Consider the following 19,733-nt stretch of genomic DNA (forward strand, 5'->3'; position numbering starts at 1 on the left):
CATTATGTATCACTATTTAATTGTTATGTAATGCATGTATAAATAACAAGTCATATCAGATAGACTATTTAATGATTTCAAATATCATAATTACTAATCATTACTAATTTCTATTCGTTATAATAGATGCCTTTGTATATATTTTCCCACTTAAAAAAAACCTTGTTAAAAGTTCTTTCACGAGTTCCATAGGATGCGCCCTAAAGCATTATCTCGAACATCGTTTATCAAATTTCCTCAACATCGAATACATGAATGATTTTATTTGAGGTCTGCCCGAAGGATATCGACTTCCATCTTACTTAATTTTTATCTATCCTTCAATGGATTTTAACAATGTAGTCACTGCCTTGAAAATGTTTCATGAGTGAAGTTACACATCCGGGGCTGTGCATGGAATAGCTTTGCGCATTAAAAGCAGGATAGCAATTAACGAAGTAGAAATGGATGTTCATTGTTCAGGATTCTGAAATAACTTAAAAGGAAATCAACCTATGAAGATCGATGTAGACTCTTTTTGATCTTGGACAAGAAACTGTGCGGTGTATTCAGATTTTTGTAGTTATTATAAAGGTTTTAAAATCCAATGGATTTAAGACCATGGCCTTTACAGGATACGCATTTGATTAACATTCCAAGGACACTTGCATAAATTAAAAAGTATCCCTGCGCTAGAGAAAAATAACTTTTGATGTGACAATGCAAGAACACACAATCGAAATACAACCTGCAACGTTCTGATAATCAACTGTGTTCTCCTCTAAAATAATCCTACAAATTAATATAGGATGATGTCCTTTTCAGCGTCCAGATATGAGGCCAGTAGCAAAATTTGACTCCACTCAATGATGTGACTTGTGCCTGATAAAATCTGATATAGATACCACTTTCGGAAGATGTGTACATTGAGTATAATTGTTATTGGCTCTCTTCCGACTTGACAGAGCCATCATTGGAGATTGAATATTAGCAAGCATGATAGATTTTCGGTTAGGTATCTAATGGAGGAGGATAAGTGTGATTTACATAATATATCTGAAAACCGACGGTATCATATATATTGTGTGTTTAAAGCTTTTCTTCCTAATTTCAGCGGACGCATTCTGTAGAGAAAAGGTGAGAATCTTTGCTCAAGAAAATCTTTGAAAGTGATAAAGGCAAAACTCTTGGCCGCTCGCACTTGCGATTGGTTCAGCGTTTACCCGCGAATCGATAAATCTAGAGGTAATCCGCAAACAAGTGTATATTAGAAAGACTTGGATTGTGTTTGAATTATATAATTGTAAGTTTACTTACGGAATTTACTAAAAAGTAGTATATTCCTCGCGCCGTACTCTTGTTAAAAGCAACAGAAATTCAACAGCAGCAAATTGTTTGAGGCGTTCAGAAAAATACAATGGACGAGAGTTAGCGCACTCTGTACCCGTTTGTGGTAAAGGAAAACGGATTAGAATGTGAGAAATGTTCTAAGAGATCTGCGATGTCCACACTGTAGTTCTCTGACTGACAAAATTAACTCTCTTCATTTTTTTCTCGGTTTACAAAATCTTTCACTAACTTATTGTGAGCGGAGATCAATCGAAACAAATCGGCATTGTGACAAGATCCTATAGTAGGAAAATCCAAAGGTAAGATATTACATAAAAATTCTCTATATACGATTTTGATTTTTTTTATTATATTCATTTCGCCCTAACTAATATTTTGGTTTTAATAAAGGATTACCAGTTTCTAGGAACCTGTTTGTGTTTTGCAGCTCTTAATAATGTGGTATTTTCACACATTGGTTGTTACTGACGATTTTCGAGCCAATAACATCCGACTTATTAATATTATATTAAATAGAGATAACGAACACGAGATAATCGTGCTTTCATTTCTTCATGAGAGTGTACAAATACTTCGATATTGAATGCATCACGTGACCTTCTGCAGGGGAAAGAAGTAGATTGAATTGTGTTCATTACAAAGAGAGATATTATTTGCTTACTAGCTAGAATTCTCACCAAACACAAGCGGTGGGGACATTGTATTCCAAACAGAATCAAAATCTGAAGGTGGTTCTCACTCGAGTAGTTTGTTTTCTCGCCATGGATTTGTTTGTATAGGGGTGATGCTCCGGTTAAGACTTGCGGAAACTAATAATGTTAAAAAAATGTCCTTTAGAAAAAAAGTTCTTTATCAAGAAAAGGCGCCTCACATATAATTATAAAAACAATATCTCCGGGCTTCATTTTAAAGTTCCATCAGGTAGATTGTACTGTATTTATAGACATATAAACAGATTAGATCTTTCAAAAAATATGGAATGATCTAAATTTACTGATTTATATAAAATCATAATAATGAATAAAAAAAATTGAAATGTATGCTGGTTTGTAAAATAATTCAGTACAATCATGTTTTCAATAATTCCATTTTATAATTGAAAAAGAAAAACCCATATCTACTCTACATTAATTCGCCAGAGAGATCTATATTAACGCTTTGGTTTATAGTTAAGAAACTGTGTTGTGGTGTGGTATCTCTCTTCAAAAGTACATGTATATTAATCATGGTTCATTTCATTTTATTAGAGAGAGAGAGAGAGAGAGAGAGAGAGAGAGAGAGAGAGAGAGAGCGAGAGAGAGAGAGAGATTACCTCATGACTGAGCTTAAATTGAGTAAAGCTTACAATGTAAAAATATTTGATTTCAATTGGAATGATTCCAAAATGTTTCAAGGGCTTGAAATTACATAATGGAGTCATGACTTTATACTGGTGTAGAACAGAGGTTCATCATTGATTTATTTTAAATACAAATCTCACCTTTGTAATTAGACTTCGTGGGATGATGCAGCAGATTCGATAAATTTTGATTAGATTTTGAAAACACAATTAGTGTTTTCAAATGATAGTGATACCATAGTGTTAGAATAACACTCATGTTTTTGTTTGTTTTTTTTTCTCTAAAGTGCTTTGAAATACATGAACACCTACATATACCACCTCTCTCCTTCTCTGATAACAATCGCGATGTGTACGTCCGGTGAATAAACTTTCTACAGAATATTTGTTATATCTCTTATTAAGAAAACGGATGCTGCCACCTTCCAAGCACTAACGGAGGGAAAATTATATATCAGATATAATCCCAAAATGTTTATCCAGGTTCCTCAATCAATTATTGGATAATAATTCCACCTACGGAGTCTAATGGATAGAACGAACTCCAGAATGGACCTGCAAAGACGTCAAATTACCAGCTCCATAATGCGCCATATTCTTACCTAATACATTGACAGCTGCAAATCGGATCTTTGTAGTGTATTATCGAATCTATGTTCCCTTTTTATCGCCAAATTTTATTAGCCGTGTCTGTGATTACTTTCGGGAAGTCGATATCCTGTAATTTTTTCTTTTTAACTTTGCGCTTGAAACAACGCAAAATCGTAAACAACGAGAAAATTACGGAAGACGTGATTTTCTTGCGAGATTACCGCTCCGCCAAAACAAAGTCCTTAAAACGCAGTCATTGCAGATAATGACTGCATATTCAATATTCACATTTTCAACTCTAGTTTCCATCAATTTGAGGGAAAAGACCTGCATATGATATCCTTTTGGACTAATGATGTGGACTGAACTCATAATCTCATATCAAGTTTTAGTTTAAGGTTACATAGATTTTAGTCAACCAGAAACCCCGCTTTTAATAGATTTCAAAAAATCGACGAATGTAATGAGAAATCAAAAAATTCTGAATATTTATAGGATCACCAATTTTACCTTTACCTAGGCTTTGTCAGATAAAGATTTTTTCAAACGATTGAAAAATTAAGAAACAAATCAGATTGCTGTATTTCCGAACTCTTAAACCGAGGCACCAATACATGTATTTACCCTTGTTCACACAGCTGGAAAATATAAGGGCTTTTTATATTGAATATTCATTACAAAACTAAATTACATATATATATATAATATATATATCTGACTAAATATGAAATTTTCTTTGAATTGATACGATTTTCGTATCTTTTATTATCAATCAATCCATAAAATTTCCCAATCCCGTGGAACTCTCTTGCCAATCGATTGTAAAATGGACAAAAAGTGGATAAAGAAATAAAGAGGGTAGAGATTTTCTTTCGGAAAATAACAGTCATATGCCTCTCAAGTCTTGGAAAGCTAAGTAAACATGATATTTTATAAACTGTGTGTTCATGCACACTCACAGACGGTAGCCTCGTTCGCCCACTTAACTTAGGACTTGGAATGTTACTTGTTATCCGTCACTGTGTTTTGAATTTTGTCCACAGGATCATTAATCAGCTACATGTGGCAATGAAAAAAATTTCATAAGCCAGCGGTGGTGGTTTCTGATTTATTCTCTATATAGATACATTGCATAATCATTCGACATACTTAAAGGTAAAGTGTAAATGCACCGACCTCTTCATCAGTCGCCGTAGCTGATCATCTATTTGCCTTAATTTGCTTAACAATCAGTATTATGCCAACGCAATATATCATATTAGCAGATGAAAAACATTCAGGCTCGAAGAATGACAAATGCTCCGGAAAATGATGGAAAATGAGTGATTCAAAAGTGATGAATTTTCACAATATGTAAATAATATTTGATATTTCGATGTACGTGATTTTTTTACCAAATCGAAATCAAAAGCATTTTAAAAGGATTGCTTCGGTAGCAGAATTCTCTTGAAAATATTTTAAAAAAAAAAGCTTTGAAGAAACTCTATACGCAGCAATAATTGCTTTCTACGCTTGCATTTTTTTCTATTTTTCCTGGTGGGAAGCAGCAATGACAATCTTCTTTATTAAACAAAATTCGACAAAACTCTGACTGAACTGCTCACTTTTCCTGAGCCCAAATTAAGTAAAATTGCCAATTAGGCAAAATTTAGACTCGTCTTGTTTCCCTTCCTTTTTCTGATTTATAGGTTACCAGCGTTGACGCCTCAAGCAAAGCAAACCACAAAATACATCCTATTTCACAGTTCGCCCTCATGATCAGTTGAAATTGTGCTCAACTTTTGTGCGTGCTTATTACTTGATAAAAAGATGAGATTTAAGTTACAATTTTTTTTGTTCTTTCTTTAATTAGACATTTTTCTTCTTTAATGTGCTGGTGCAAGATTAACCGCTAAATTGTTTTTATCAGGGAATCCACTCATTTCAAAACAATTAAGGTTGACTTATGCAGACTATGTGATGCCGCTTTTTTTTCAACCGATGATTTAGCAAGTAATTCCCTTTATTTTAATGTTGTTTTTGTTGTTTGAAAGAAAAACTCATTTGAATTAAAAAAAGGACAAAGATTTTAATTTGATGGCTGAAATGACCTTAATTCCTCTGTTTGGCAAACTGAATGAAAATGTGTAATTAATTAAGAACTTTCAAATGCATGTACCAAAGTAAAACGATAATGATTTTTTTTTACTTTAGAAACGTATTTTAACGTACGATAAGACATGAAAAGATTGGATTGGCGATGGCAGTGGTGTTTTTTTTCTTCATTTTATTGTTTGAAATTTGCATTAAATATATGCTTTTGCTGGTCTGAGGAATTTTAATCATGGGATTACAGCATGAGCACTGCACGACAACGAAATGGAATTGTCTCCGGTTTGCTATTGATACCAGTAGTAATCCTTTCATATTTTGATTTCATCCTCCATCTATCATCAGCAATATTTGCTGGATTTCCTCTCAATATAATAGTTCTTTATTCCATCGTGGGTTCAATACACTGCTCATTTGGTTTGGCTATACCGGAGATTTAATGCTAGTTAGGACATGCCTTTCACACCATCATCTCCAGATTTCCCGGAATTCTTTGCCTGTAAGAATTGTGCTATTATTTAACATGTTTGCATTATATGAAATCGATTTGTGATTTATCAACTCTTGATTCCTAAGTGATATTATCTTCTGATTACTTATAGCACAAACTCATCCACCATCTTATGACTTATTCTTCTCTTTAGTGGAATTTTTTCACGTTAGACACAGCTTTTCTTTATAATTTTGGATATTTTGATGGTATTAAAAATCAAACATTCTATTAAATGTGCATAATCATTCGAATCTTATAAAATAACAGACACTAATTTTCTTTGAAAGTTCACATGGTCCTTTGCTTACTGCAGACATGTTGCGCCAACATTACAACTAAAATACATGATCAGAATATCCCTCCCTAAATTCGAACCATTGACAAAATATTCCCTCATTCTGTCGAGTATGCAACATCTCTTAAAGAAGTTAATGGACTGAACAAGAGCTTTTGAGACTTATGACGGTTTTATGAGACGATCTGTACTTTTTCTTTCCGTGAATGAAGTTAATTGATACACAACAAAGTGTCCCGTAGCATTACTTTCTTCCCAAAACAAGATCATGTTGTACCTTTAGTCACTTTCAACCTCTCCATTAGATCCTTGTTGATCTAATCGGTGCGGGTTTCAATAATTGATAGATTGTTTTCTGTACTTTAAAGACTTCAGTTTCTCTACATACTTGCACTTCACTCGAGGCTGTGAATAATAAAAACGTTTTTTTTTGTTTTAATTCCCTTTTCATTCAGTAGATTTGATTGAACAGCTTTCCAATGCCTTGAGGCGGATGCTGGAGAACAGAAGAGATCAGATGGCGTCTAAAGACACCAGTAATCGATATCTGGCGCCTTTAAATAAGTCTAAACCACATTCCTTTGCAACTGTCAGCGCTGGGCGACTCTTGACAAAAAAATAAAAAAAAACATGAAAAAAAACAAGATTTGTCTTCACCTTCAAGTATTGTGGCTTTTTTTCTTCATTGACGAAAGAAAAACATTGTTAATTGAAAACAAATACAATTTCTCAAAAGAACACCCCCTGTGGATTTAGATTATGGGGGTTTATTGGTATTTACTCAACTTCTCGGAGGTCATTAAGGAGATTAAATTAAGGTCCGATGTGCCATTTATCAGGACCTGATATCCCCAGTGCTACACAATTTAAGATATTGGACCAGTGTTCTGATTTCATTTGTTTCAAACCAATGAATATAATAAAAACTAACAACTCGAGAAGAGTAACTGTGATGGAAATGGCAGTGGAGATCCAAACGAATCATGCTGATGACCCTAAAAGTAAATCACAACGTCTGAACGAGCCGACTCTGATACCTTATTTCTTATTTAGATATTCTATACTTTAGCCTCTGATGATATGAGTTCTATTATCTTCCATTTGATTAACCTTGTCGAGGCCACGAACGATTTATAATATAATTTTCCGCAAAATATCGGTTGCTTATAAATATCCTCTTGTTTTCATGTCTTTAAAAAAAAAAAATATGTTCATGTTATCAAAACTGAAATAAAGACAAGGTTATAAAAAAGAAATTTTCCTTAGGATTTGATACTGCTAATAAAGGGATATATGTTATCCTCGAGAGCTCTATAGGGTTGATATACATCACTAAACGTTCGTATTCTCTTACACATTGAACATTCCCAAAAGACCTGCTCCGATTTCTGAAATCTTCATACGAGTCTCTAGATAATGTCAGTGACGTCTGCCTCCGATGTAGTGCTCATTAAATGACATTATTACACTCTGGGACTTCATATTTTCGTGCTTCTTAAAAAAAAGATAAAGATCGTTACCATTAAGGAATTCTTCGTTTTATTTTATCGTTCTTTAGTTAGGATAAAGGGGAAGTAAAACAAAACGTTTTAGAAATACAGTGAAGTAATATAGTTAAAATCATCATCAGTTTTTTAAATGCAATATATTGAAATTGCCATCTTGTTCATGCTACATGTACTAAAAAGAAACAAACAGGCGACAGACCTCGCTGTTCACTGATTTTTGATCGATTGGTAGAAGATGTAAGCGATATTTTCGTAGCATGTTCCACTATTCTCATGTTGACTCTGTTTTTACTTGAGGTGGAACCTTATATTTATCGTTGAGTCCGACTTCCTGTCCTTTGATACCCGTGCTTCCATCAAAGACATTACGGCCATGCCATAATTATTTTCCTGCCCCATTAACTCTGTTTAGTTCCAGCGATTTTGGATTCTTTTCGTTTTGTTTTCGCCATCAATCATTCGGAGGTTGAGTAATAATTTGTCGTCTTTCCACACAAATACCATAATTACCGCCGTTTCCTGGCAAATCGAATTCAACTATTTTTATTTACATACACCGCTGTAAACTACTTTAGAAAACTATCGTGATTTGCGAAGGATAGTTCATTACATGAATGGGTGATTTTCCGGTTTTGAGGAATGGGCCAAATAACGGAAAACAGCGTGCGACATACCATTTTAAGACATCTTTAGTTTTATGTGCTAGGAAATAGATGTCTCAGGGCAATTTATCGGTTCTTCGTTATAAGTTTATGCTCAAGATAAGCTCATTATAACCTATTATGGCCAAATGACTGCTCCAAGCACGCCGATGCCTAGGCATTGTTCTCATGCATGCCATGAACAATCATCTTTAATAATAAATAAATAAATAAATATATATATATATATATATATATATATATATATATATATATATATATATATATATATATATATATATATATATATATATGCATAACTTTAAAGTATAAGAAGCAAGTTTTTGACGATATTTTTTGACCTTTTAACAATACCTTGTCATGCAACATGACCGACAAATGATACCTACATTTGGCTTAATTAGGTTCATCCATGTTTAACTACTGCACATTCTGTTTACATGTCGTTTTTTTGGCATATTTTGCGATTTATACATCGTCAGAAACCAGTCTTTTGAAAAACATGTTAGAGGTGTTATAGGCAGTATATATGCCTTATTCGCCCATCTTCTTTGATATTTCTATCTTTAGTCATTGTTTTCTTGCTGATAATCTTCACGATTGTGACAGTTATACGTAGTTCAAAACGGGCGTAGGGTGAACCCTAGCAATGCACTTACATGTATCCAACAGTGCAATGAAATGGACGTTGAGAGAGAAATATCATTTTTGTTGCAAAAACACCAACAACACTATTATGAATGACATGTTTTCATGCTAAGAAGTTGGTTATTTTCTATCGGAAGTACATTGTAATAATATCTGTATTTACGAACTCTGCCAGTCATTAGCTTGTATAGACCTGCGTGATATTTATTCGGAAATGAAAATTCTGATTTGATACCTCGTTAATTACATCACAAGGTCGTCTGAGGAAAGTATAGGATCAGACATACTTGTAATTACCAGAACAAGGATGAACTCTTCAGTTAGACTACTAGAATACATACAGACATCTACGATGAATTGGATGGAACTTATGAAAACAAAAGTATATTTACAAAAATCAGAGAGAAAAAATTATAGCTGAATGTAGTCAATCATCTAATTACATGAAATGTATCCATCCAGTAGATGACGTCTTTACAATATTTGCCAAGTTTTGCAATGCCTTTTCAAATAAATGAAAAACTTACGTTCACATTAGTCAGATAAAGCTTTAACTTCAAGTCATGAGCATCGTTAGAATGTAGTAAATTCATTAAGTTCAGTAATGAATGCTGAAATACCGTGACACAAAAACTGATCTCCTAAATACGATTGAAAGATTTGGTTCAAGTGCTACTAAGAATGAAGGCAAATGCAAGTAAATTTAGAAGATATACATTATGTACGCACACTTTAAAGGTCTGGAACACATTTTTGAAAGCACATAAAGTTTAGATGAAAGACTAATCTTGTTGCAGAGTTGGCAACTAAGATGACGTTTTGAAACCAAAAATCTTCGTGTGAGGTTAAAAAAAAAGACTCTATACGTACTAAACAGTTTAAAATATGCTAATGGGCTTTATTGTATTCTTATGATTCAACGAAGATGAAGAATTACTTATAGTTTTTGTGTTTGGTTTCATTTACAACCACATCCCTACTATCCAAGCGATTTCAAAAAACGTACATGTTATTTTTATTTAAGAGGGTGGATTCTGAATTTAATAAAACATCACATTATCAAAGCTCGTCAAAATGCAGATTACCAATGTAATGTTATACTTTACCAATGTGAAAAAGATATGACAACCTTTCCAAAATACTGAAACTTGGATCTAATTGAAGTTTGATTAGCAAAACGTGTCCAAAGCCTTAGTTACGCCTAACCGCATAACTGTAACGGACAATCAAAAGATTTATCATTTTAATCGCTTGCTTGCGTTTCTTTTGTAAATGTTCAAGATGGAACAGACTTCAGTAGACTTTTTGCATGGGTTTTGTAGGCTGTTTCTTTTCTTCACATTTCTACCTCCTTAGTGCATTTGAACCAACCCGGATATTAAAAAATTTCCGCCAAATGTTCAAGTAAGGTTTTCATTTTTTTTTTTTTTATGTTTTTTTTGGTTTGTTTGTTTTTTTTTTTGGCAAAGAAAAGTTCCCCACAATAATCAGGCGTTCAATGTCAAGATTGTTATGCAATACAACCTAGCTAATGTAATAATATCAGGTTTAAAGTATCTCTGGACCCCTTGATCTCTTTTTCTAGATCAGCAAATTTAATACGAGCCCCAACATTCAGTTCTGAAAAAAATTGTTTGGCAAAATGTGTAAAATGTCTTATTTTACGGTCTTTATAAGATGTTGCAGCTAATGTTTCTTAATTTTTAAAACTTTTAAATCTTCCCCAAGCTTCATATATTATTCTCGAAAGCGAATTGACAATTCTTATCACATGGAAATCTTACTGGTCTCTTTACTGCCAACTCCTCTTCAGCTGATTTACCATACTTAAACTCCACCCCCCCCCCCCCAAAAAAATACTATGTAAAACCAAACCCTTCTCAATGGCATTTGTTTCGCGTTTTTTTTTTTTTCTTATTTCGTGATTCTTATTTCATAAAAACAATAAAGGGTTGTACATAAGAATCTTATGATTTAATATTATTTCATGAAATTGATCATGACCAACCAACCCTATATACAAATATGTAAGTTTTATATACACCATGTTTATGTTGACAAAGCCGAATCTAACATGACCAGATAACAACCGATAAGTTAGTGTACCGATCGAATACTGCTTCGTCGGTTTCTCAAGCGTTGTGAATTTTTTCACATACATGTATGTACATATTAGTTGCTCAAACAATAAAACAATAAAGTTAGTTAGTCGACCGTTCTCGACACAAGCCGTTGGAGATGGCGCGGAAGTTAAGCTCTTAAACGTTTTAATACACATCTTAATAGGAATATCTTCTATGGTACTGTGGGTAAGAACTAAAGGGAAAAAAAAGACGAAAAATTAAAATTTTAGCAAGCCAGATCATTAGGCGGATCTAGTTGGTAATGATTTTTTTTTAAACTTAAAGGTAAAATCTAATGCACAATCAGTCACAAAATAAGTAGTAGCAATAATTAGATTCTGGACAATACCAATCATATTTTACCATAATCTAAACCAGTATCTTATTATTTCTTATTTCATATGAAAAATTGAGTTTATTGTTGGTTTGTGTTGTGTTTGTTTTCGTTTATAACGATGTTTTCAGTTTGATAAGGCCCATTATAAAACTATGATTAAATAATCCGGTCTACATTATTTCATGAAGGATTGTAATTACACTCTGCGAGTCGGAAAAAGAAATGATAAGGACAAAACACATACCATGTTAATGATCATTAACGTAATTATAAAACATCATAAAAACACCACCAACAGCAGAGTTTTGCATGATACGGAGTCCAAGAGCTCTTTCTTCGTATTACTTTCAAAGAACATAATAATAAAACGGTGTCTATTGAATTATGAGTTTTTGTTCTGAGCATTAGCGCCAGTCAGTGCTTATTCCTCCGTGCTTAATATGGCCTTTTTCTTGGAGATGTTATCCATGCTTTTTCTCGGGTACAACTTCGGACAAAGACATTACAGACTGTCGCTATCATTCCTCTTTGTTTTATCTAGCCAAGTAAACACATCTCGGTCTTCTTACAGAGATGCAGCGATCGAATCGACAACTATCCATTCTGCCACTTCACTCCAGAGAAACAGATTCCTATCTTCTTTGCTCCTAATTTTTTTTGACAGTTTACAAATGTAGCGTGCTACGGAACATAGGATATTATTACAGTATACAATTTAAACCAATTTGGGAAAAAGAATTCTGACGATGTTTTGGGGACTTTCTACAATACCCAGTCACGCAACTTGACCGACAAATGATACCTGCATTTGGCTTAATTAGGCTCATCCATGTTTAAATACTGCTCATTGAGATGACATTTCGTTTAATGACATCATTAGAGTCTAAAATCAGATAAGCTGTCCCTGGAAACATTTACGACGTTGCGTAATAAACCAACTCAAGATTTTCTAGAAGTATAAATACACACTTTCAGCTTAAAAAAATGCATTTTCTTTATTTGGCTTTGCTTGAGGATAACTAAAGAGGACGATTCGTAAGTAATTTTTTTAACTTATCAACATCCCTTGCGTATTTTGTGTATATAAGCTTCCCATGTCTTCATTTCATTTTTAGAGCATCATCGTTTGACTTAACGACTAACTAAATGGCCTCAATCAATTAAAAAGTTTGCATTTTATCTCAAGTGTTATCCCATTCGTAAGGAGTTTAGGAGACGGGAGATTAGTTTATATAAATAACTCCACAAAATACCTAATTAACCTTAGCAGCTGGAATATTACAGTGTTCTATAGGCAAAAGAAACTGTAATTCAAATCTGATAAAGGCAATTCCCTATAGTCAAAGATTCCTTCATTTCTTCTATAGCATACAATCTACAAACCTTTTTTCTGAGTTGATTTAGTTAACAAATTTATATTGGAGAGGATCGTAAATTGTTCTGGTTGTCCATATTAAAAAGAGTAATTTATGGCAGTAGTTAAGATAATTAGAATGAAATATTGGTGTAACGTGTTGTTAAACACATTTTCTTTTTTCTTTTCTATTTGCGAAGAGATATGTATCGCGTGGCAGATTTGAATCGCATCCCAGAAGTTTTAACATATTTGTTTGTCTGTTTGGAGTCAAGAAAACATCTAATTTATCTTATATTGCAACAAAACGAAAGAGCTGCAATGTGAAAATAAAATGAATTGAAATTCTATGACTAAGACTTCCTGATATACTTTTCCCGTAACTCTGATTTTGATGCAAGTATTTTAAGATAAAAAGATATTTAACTTGCGAATTTTTACATCATTTGTATTGTAATCAGAATAGAAAAACACCTTACCACACACGCGGAATTACCGCTGCACGTGTCTTGATAAATGTTTCATGTACCTTCTCTATTCTCACGTGCGCAACGGGATCGCTTGTACTATATGGGTAGTTCAACTAACCCTATAGATGAAAAGCCAGTGGTAAGAAAACATGTTTTGAGATCATCTGGATAATAGAGGAAATCCAACGAATTGTAAAATTAAATACATGATAATCCAAGCAAAGTCTTGTCAAAGTACAAATGCTATGATACCCCCTACACTCAATGATGTTTGCATGAACTTACTGAATTTAGAAGGTTGGAGGTTCTAAGACCTTTCTGCGATTGGAGCAATTCGCTTGTACAATTCAACGACTGCTTTCCGTTGATAAATTTTCAGCGAACCATGAAGAGAGAGGGTTATTCACTAGATATGCATTCACGTATATTATAAATATACGTGTGATTTATGGCTGTCAACTACTAACGCCCGATACGATCGAAGATTCCTTGCTATACGTAGCACGTATAGATTCCTATACGTGCTACCACTGTACAATTAGTCAGTCAATCTTATTTCCATATTTTACTCTTTATTTCTATAACGACAACGATCTGCTATATTGCGAATTATTATGCTGAATGGAACCATTTTTGAATTCGCCTATTCAGTGTATTCACGAAGAAATCTGTTTTTCATCACAAGATTTATCTTTCGTGATACGACAAGTCTTTCGTCATTATCAACTTGGAGCCATGCAATATGCATGTATAGAGTACGTGACATAAGCTTTCAGCCGCACGTCGGCTAACAGATCGTGTTCGTTTCCGAACTCTCCATGCCTGTGATTGATGCGTTCAAAGATCGTCACCGGAGATAATTTCCACTGAAGAGCGCAGTCTGCAGTTGGTAGATCGCTTCCTGTTAGATTGCACTAATCCATATCTTGATGATAAAGTGTATTTTCCAACTTGGAAAACCACACAATTGGCATTAAACTGATGTAAAAGTAATTAAATGTTTGAACGAAAAAACAAACTCGATACACGTCTTAGTAAAAATATCACCAAAACAAAGGCTCATTATTATTGTTTTTTTCCCCCAAATACTGTGGTTTCATCAATATTCGTTGAACACCAATTTTCGTGGATTTCGTTATTAAGTTGATCCATGAAGTTAACTGTTCATTGAAGTGCAATTATTTCTATTAACATTTTGTATTGATATGGTCATTGGCCACGAATTTACGTATCCTTGAAACTGTGTTTTTCACTTTATCCACGAAAATTGATACCCTTGAATATTAATGAAACCACAGTAAGTGAACTGTATTTAACAAACACTTCCCTTAACCTGGCGAACTTACATGTAGAATGTGAACACTATTTGTCATTGAAATACTACTATCCGATTATATAACGTCAATAGTACTTATCAGCGAATATCAAAAAGTTTTACTTCGGTCCAAAATGTGAATGTTAGGTGTTTTTTTTTCAGTCATAAAGATAGATAAATGACAGAGACGCAAATACGTAAAACATTTTATCATGAAACATCCATCATGTACTAGAATATAATCACACATATAAAACAAATGTGATCGGCTGTAATGATTATACGTACATGTACTTTTATTTTCCCAATTGTTGAAAATATATGAAAGAATCTGTTTATCAAAATATTATATAATTTAAAAGGGAATTTTTGACAAGAGAGAAAGAACGGAATTGATTTTTGTGTTTGTTATCTATCGATAGCTATTTATAAAAAAGAATTATGGTAAAAACTAGCTTGGGCACTTAATATATTGAGATTTCTCACTTTATAGGTAACCTGCGTAAAGGAAAAGTTACAAGCTCACAGATCAGTCATCATCAGGGTAAGTACTTTTATTTGATACCAATATGAACTATGCACTCGCTATACACATGTTGTTTTTGAGTGTGAAACCCCAACAACTAACCACCTGAGGTAATTACTCCACGGTTATCACTTCCTTGACACGTCGCCCACAGAGAATTAGCAGGAATTGACCAAAGAGGCTTATGTGACAAAAGCATCAATAAGATATTCACATTTTTTTGTTATCCAAATGATATTGCTTCACGCCGTAGTGTCAACTCGCCCAGAAGTCGCCGGTTCGAAATCCATCGTTTTAAACTAACAAATTTCATTATTTTTTTTAAAGAGGTCCAGTGAATATGGCTTGTTTTCAAAGATTTGTTTATCTTACGATAATAGCTAATAAAGTACAACCAAATATTGTATTGTTCGGAATAAATTACAAATAGATGTGATTTTGAATTTAAAAAAAACACAACGACAATGATTTGTGTCTCTGTAAATCCATGGCAAACCTTTCCAACATCCCTTATATTTGTAAACATGCAAATGATGAAAGTGGACATTTCTGTATCGTAATGAATCGTTTCAATTCTACAGTAACCTAACATGTGTTGTGCTTGTACGCACTGTCATTTCATCAGGTTCCTGAACTCAACATATATTGATTTCCTTTTACGATTTTAATCATCTGATTTTTCGTTTTCGAGAATCAAATTATTCTCGTACAATTAAATAATTAAATAATTCCAAGGGTAAGCTTAAAAAAACCTATAATACTCTGCACCCTAGGATCATGTTTGCAACCTGTTGATTTTTAGCCGAATAACCACAAAAAAAATTGACTTCGAACTGAATAAATAAAAGTTGTGATTCCGCCTTTAGATAGATGTACATCTAAACGAAACTACCAATGAACTGTTACTTCTGTGTGGCCAAAAAAGTGCTGGCAATGTAAGGAAAATTGAAAGTTGTAAAGATTTAATTTAATACGGCACTTCCTCTAAGATTAACCATCTGATCAAGGTGAAGGAAATGTTTAATCTCAAATGCATTCATATTTTGTGTTAAGGAGGCATGTTTTAGAAGATAACTTGGTTAGGCTATTCAAAGTAATCTCTAAATGGTTCTAGTAGATGAAATATTTCAAATTTTATAGAGGAAGATGCATCACAAGAGGTTTCAAATCTTGTGTGTTATTTTCTTTTATAGAATTATTGATGTTAATTATTTTGTAGTCGTGTCAGCCTTTAAGTGTTTTAATCTTATTGATATTCAATTATAAGCCCACACTTTTACAAGAACCATGTTTTCATGGAGATTTTTATTTTAAAATGAGAAGCAGTTGTTTCAATATAAAGGTACGTGCATTAAGGTGATAAATAATTAACATAGAATTTGCTTTATTAACTTTGATCTTGATTCACTTACCACAATGTACACGCTTTTGCCAAAAATTGAATAGTGTCTTGTTGAAAAACAATTGCAACTCTCTTTAATTTATTTGGATTACGAAAAGAATCATTAAGCAAAATTTTACTAAAAAGATTTGTATTTAATCTTTAATTCGGAAGAGGTTCTATCCACAGTCTTTACATGCACTCAAAAATTGTTTGTCGTTCGTTCGTTCAAAAGTATGGAATGACACAGGGAAGCCGGTAAGACAAGCGATCCAGTCGGTGATATGATCAGCAGGCAACCAGTTTCCTGGGCGTGATTCTTCTACACCTTAGGGGTGGATAAATAAAATCAGATTCAGACATAGAGGCACAAGTTTATGTTAAATAACTACATATCAGAAATCTAAGCTGGAAGGTAAAATTAAATCTTTAATCTATTGATTCGGCTTTTATTTACATCATCTGAATACGATGGTCAATGATACTGGAACTTTTTGGTTAGATTTGCTCTTTTGGTTTCTATTTATAATAAAACAAGCCGGTTTTTTCCTTTTCGTAAATTGAGACAACGGTGGCATGAACGAATTTATTTTTCTTATTACGTCTGAAAATTAAATACCCCCATAAAGATGCTGCAATTATCAACCCAGTGTTTAACTTTTCATGACTTAATAAAAATACAAAAGTGACATTTTTGTAATGCATGTTTCTGTTTATCAGGAATTCCTCAGACTGAGGTTTAATTAAGTTGAAATATCTTAATCGTAAACCTTCTCATAGTGACAGAGAGTGGCTAATGGTCTTTCTAAAAATCGGTTAATAAAGCCTTGATAGATATAGTAGATAGTCAGCGTACTGCTCAGTATCATATGAATTTGTCAAATATGTGTTTACTAGTATATTAGTATTATTAATATATTGCAATAAGATAAAAATGGAGATAAAAATGTCCTGTCTGGCTTATTTTATTCCTTAATTAAAATCTGCAACAGACAACTTAATTAAAAAGTCTTTTTTTTTTTTTTTTTTTGTTAAGTAATAAAATAGGTCATAAAGGAAAAAAAAGTTCATTTTAGAATATGAAATTTCAAGAACATCTACATAATATTTTATTGATTTGGTATCAGTAAGAAATAAAGTACTCCACGTTATTATCCTATTGCGCAACTAGTTTCCGGTGATATACCTAAAGCATCACTTCAAGTATTTAGGTGTGTTAAACTGAAGAACAGAAAACCAAGTAAACGCATAGTTAATGTTCGGCATCAAAATTACCCATGTTAGGTGATGCTATCTGTATCAAAGTTACCTTTGTTACGTGGTACAATCAGCATGTTACGTGTTCTACGTGATGCTATCAGCAACAATGTTACTAGTTTTACGTACGCATATCAGCTTCAAAATTAACCGTGATACGCGAGCATATCAGCTTCAAATTTACCCGTGTAACGTGATTTTGTCACCTCAAAATTGCCCGAGTTATGAGATGCTATCATGATCAATGAAAATTATCCGTAGTGCGCGAGCATATCAGCTACGAAGTTACCCGTATTACGTGAGCATGTCAACTTTAAAGTTACATGATGCTATCACCAATAAAGTTACCCGCGTTAAGTAAGCATATCACCATGAATCAAAACAATTGAAAGTTTGGTTTCTATATATATTAAACGAAAATCTGCAAATGTAACTCCTTTTAAGCGCTTTGAACACATTATCAACGTATGCACATTCGTTTGGTAATGAATTGGTTTTTCCCCGTGAATATGTATATGTACAAGAGTCAGATGTAAATTTGAAAAAGAAAACAAAAACAAAAGAAGAAACCCTCTCCAGACATGCACTGGAGTAAATCTAAAATAAACTGCCTTATGGTTAAACCTACTTTTGGTAGCTGTATTCCATGAGAGAGAGAGAGAGAGAGAGAGAGAGAGAGAGCGAGCTGATATTTTTGTAATGAGAGCTTTTTTTTTAAATCATAAAGATTGAAGTTAACAGCAGATTTATCATTATAGATCAATGTTTTTGCAGCAAAGTAATATTCTTAAAACTACATCTCATATTGCTTTGAATAATGTATGTATTTGTACCGATTTAAACGATTATAGGGTTTAGGCCTCGCAACAGCGTTATAGTCACCGGGTCGTCAATCTACCATTACCGATAACGACAGCTTAACGTAATGGTCTCCAAAGGTACATGTATTAACATTTGAACCATTTGCTCTAAGATAACTACTTTCACATCGGGAACTTGTATAAAGGTAGTCCTTGTATATTATTTCCGTTTGCTGATGACTTTGACAAACTGAAATTGTTGTTGCAAGGTTTGATAAACAAGATGCAGTATTGTAAAAAAAAAACAAAAAACTAAAGTGGTATTCAAAATTGAAGTTTCAATTTCTGTCTATGTATGGTACACTAATAGTTGTAGGGTAAATAGCATACTGTTGTGATTTTGTACTACATGCACTCGAAAAAAAAGTAAGATGAATTATTAAGAACAGCTCAAATTTATCATTTATTTGTGATCAATAAGGCGATCCTATCGAAAGACCTCACAGCAGAGTAATCATATGTCAACAGGTACTCATAAAATAATTCGAGATTATTGATGATCATGTGAAATGATGATGGGTCGCAGCAGCAGTTTTTTTAAATTTGGACGCAAAAAGGTGTTGCTCGTGTTAAATTAAGCGCCAGTGGCCAACTTAATATTTATGAAATTGACACCGCCCTAAAACCGCATGAGCGAATTCGAAACAGCAGCGAGATTTTGGATCATCTGTAATTGTAAACATAAATTTATGCAATCGCATAGTCAATAATTTGAATTATAGTTCTTTCGGAATGTTCATCAATTTCAAAATCAAAAGTAGATTTGATCGCGTGTTGAACTTTTTTAACTTAAAGGGTATCAAACAGCAATAAAATAAAACAAAATTTGATCAAGTTACAAATCAATGAGCACTGTGTTTCGAAAAAGTAATATGATACCACCAAGGTAGGGCTTAAAAAAATAAATAAGTTCAGTAACGGCTTTTCTTTCATTTATGTGTGTATGTTTATCAAAGCTTTCCATGTTCATACGAAGTAAAAATTGGGTATTATTCATTATCTGTTATAAAAAGTTAATATCGTTTTCAAAAATAAGACATCTAAAACATGATATAAGTATGATAATAAGATAATGATCAACGAGTTTGTACATTATTACAGGAGCATTAATATCCAAATCATTTACGCAATTTCTAAGAATCGCATAATGATCA

At 33.1% G+C, this 19,733-nt stretch overlaps 1 protein-coding gene across 3 annotated transcripts in view; it reads left to right on the plus strand.

Annotated features, from left to right (window-relative positions):
* The first annotated feature begins 350 nt into the window (after positions 1-350).
* LOC128166590 (allatostatin-A receptor-like) overlaps positions 351-19,733 on the plus strand; it is a 44,729-nt gene continuing 25,346 nt past the window's right edge. Inside the window, exons 1-2 of one of the 3 annotated variants that reach the window (XM_052831859.1) lie at positions 351-1,628; positions 15,049-15,099. The gene's annotated coding sequence lies outside the window, so the exon portion shown is untranslated. Of the gene's footprint in view, positions 1,629-12,426; positions 12,452-15,048; positions 15,100-19,733 lie in introns of those variants that run through there. The other 2 variants (XM_052831862.1, XM_052831860.1) reach the window with 2 other exon arrangements.

Source organism: Crassostrea angulata, chromosome 10, assembly GCF_025612915.1.
Source record: "Crassostrea angulata isolate pt1a10 chromosome 10, ASM2561291v2, whole genome shotgun sequence".
Lineage (NCBI taxonomy): Eukaryota > Metazoa > Mollusca > Bivalvia > Ostreida > Ostreidae > Magallana > Magallana angulata.